The following is a 3,221-nucleotide window of genomic DNA, read 5'->3' on the forward strand; positions in this document are numbered from 1 at the left end:
AATTTACCCAAGTATTTATTCCCAGAAGTGCACCCATTCCATGATATCATACACTTCTATCATGCCTACTATATCCCTAGCTAAAGAGCTATTTTTGCCCCTAATCAGCAGTTGTTGTTCATAATCACTCTAGAGTCTATCAACCAAATGTTGCAAGTCCAACCTAGCCCTAATGAGACCCCACTATCCATTGGAGACCTATTGGACCTATAAATCACACTAGACTTGGTTAAGATAAGACAAATCTTCCAGACTTTCATTATAGAAGACCGCCATACTCCCACAAATAGTCCACCTTATGTTTCCACCATTTTTTCAGAGACAGGCAGACATATAATCAGCATGCTCTCTTGCATCCTAGGATATACCATAGATGAGAATGTGGATGAGGTTATCCTGGCCTTCCTATCCATTTTTACCCCAGGCAAGCCTTTTGTTGTCATATACAACTATGCTCAGTTCATTGCAGACATAATGCATGAACAATTCACCAGACTGCTAACTGAAAGAGTTTTCAAGTACTCTTCAGTGTTATTTCACATGTTTTTATATTATCAAGCAGATAAATTCCCTTTCAGCATCCAGAAGTTGGATACCAAGGGAAAAGAGAGATCAATTGTTTACTGGACACCCTTGATCCAGAAATACTCCACAACATTTACCTATAAATATTTCATTGATTCATTTGTCCACCTAGTCATGAACATGCTAACCAATACCCCTCAGCCTAGAATCAGCCAAGAAATAAAAAGCGTGTTACAATTGGCCAAGAACAGGAAAGTGGGAGACTGGTATTTGTACTAGAACCACGTTAAAATCATAGTTTATGGCTACCAACTAGCCCCTTATAAGTTGCCCAAATACCTCCCTATGAGGATATTTGCACTTGAGTATTTTAGGCAAATCATCAATTCAGATGAGGTCAACTTCCTAGCAGCTAGGAAGAAGACCCAATTTAAAATAAAGAACCAATTGGGCCCCTTCATATGTAATAATAGAGAAGTTGGACCTGAGGCTGACAAGATATTACAACAGATGAAATTCAGAAACAGCTTCATGTGGCAGTATGACCCTCATGGGGTCATAAACAAATTGAGAATCAAGGTCAAATTGGGACCTTTCATCCACCATCCAAGACCTGATATTGAGCAGTTTGCCAACCAATCTGAGTGGTTGGAAAATACATTGATTGACATGGATAGCACAGTAGTGGATGTTGAAAACACACTAATTGATGTTGAAAAGCAAATTGACCAGAGTTCTTTCCTGCAGGTTCTAGAACTAGGGGAACCAATGAGTAATCCTCCTGTTTTACAGACCCCAGCAAATGAGGACAGGAATCTAAAAAGAAACAGGGAAGAGGGTTCTATTTCTTCCATGGAGACCACATATGAATACTTTGAACTCGGAAAAAAGGCCCAAGTTGAATCCTATGTCTGAACAAGAAGAGAAAATTGAATCAGTGGAAATCACTGACACTAAAACAATGGGGCAGAGAAGAAAAGACACAGTTGCTTTAGGTGAAACACAGTAGCCATCAACCTCCAACACTCAAATGATTGAGAGACAGCTAAGTGTTGAGGTTTCCTCTTTCACTAGGCCAACTAATAGAGAAAAGGACATCAAAGCCATGTACAAGGAAATAAAGATGAGGAATGAGAAGTTGAAGGCTAAAACATACGCCCAATACTTCAAACACACACCAGCCAACCAAAGCAGGTTGATGTCAGCTTTTGACATCAAAGCAGGAAAAATTCAGGTCTCATTCATGTAGCCAATAGTCCAGTATCTAAAGACCTCAGCTGATTACATAAAAACTTATCTTGAGGTATTGGCCAGGGATGCTCATCCCACTGACCAGATAGAGTTTCATAAATAGGCTGGAAAGATGATTTACTCCACCCTTACAGGAAAGGCCATGGCTGAACACAGGCTACAGGGTTCACTGGACAACATCACAGCCCAATACAAATCAGAGAAGGCCTCCTCACAGGCCAAAGACAACAAGATCAAGTCATTTGAGGATTTGGTCATTGAGTTGGGCCATGATCCTAATGACATTAAAGTTGCTAAGAAGTTGATCAAAAAGAAGAATGAGGATATAACAGCTCTCAAGAAACAACTAAAGTTGCCTAATTTAGAACACCCACAAACAAAAGAGGTCCTGGAAAGCCAAAAAAATCATGAGGAGATGATGGACCTGGTGCTTCAGTTGAATGATCAGCTAAAGGAGATGGAAAAAGAATTGGATAGCTTGATTCAGAAAAACAAGATAGTCTTGAGGATGCCCTTACCACTGTCATTCCAACAGTTACTACTACAGTGCCTTCCACTTTAGCAGCATCCTTAGCTCCCACAACTCTAATGGCCACAACACTACTAGCATCTACATCGTCTACATCAGCAACAGGGTCTACAGGAAATGATGCAAGCAGGTTGGTCAAGGCAATGGAATACATGTCCATTCAGACCAATGAAATGAACAAACTTAAGGAGAAGGTGACCAGTCTGGAAACTAATTACAAGCTTGCCAAAATCATGCACAAAGAAGAAGTGCAGAAAGCCACTAGAATGACTGAACGAATAAAAAGCCTAGAGAAGGAACTGACATTAAAGAAACCCCTTGGACAGGCTAAAGAACAATTGTGGGCCAATATCATTGACTCTATCAATGATATTTGCCCATCCATCCAAGTTATTTTTGAGCAAATTGATTTGATAAAACAAGCTACAAAATCCATACACAAAGAAAAAGCAGAACTTGGAGACATGCCAAAGGAAGCTACAAGGATTATACACTTCCTCAACTCAAAAAACAAGTATGAGTTGCAGGAATTAAAGATCCCTGACAGAACAGGTATAATTTTGAAAGTGAAAAGGGTCCTCACCAAGAGGAATTTAATGTTAAACCTGGAAGACAAGTGCTAAACCATGCAATTGGCCATTGACAGATTCATGGTCAAATTTGAAATTTTGAGGAAAAAGGGTTTACCGAATCCCTTGGTAATAAACGATAAGTTGATGACACAGGAGGACTACAATAGACAAAATAGAGAAGTAGCCAAATATCAAGTGAATACTTCATCCATGAAGGGCACACCTACTGGCAAGGTCTTGTACCAAACTTTTGAGAATTTGTTTTACCTCTAGCATGAGGTAAAACACATTTTTGTCAATAAGTCTACTTTTGCCAAGTATACAGAGGTAGATGAGATTTTCAA

This window comes from Pinus tabuliformis, chromosome 1_1 (genome assembly GCF_031772625.1).
Source record: "Pinus tabuliformis cultivar Carrire ecotype Pingquan chromosome 1_1, CPIR1, whole genome shotgun sequence".
Taxonomy (NCBI): Eukaryota; Viridiplantae; Streptophyta; class Pinopsida; order Pinales; family Pinaceae; genus Pinus; species Pinus tabuliformis.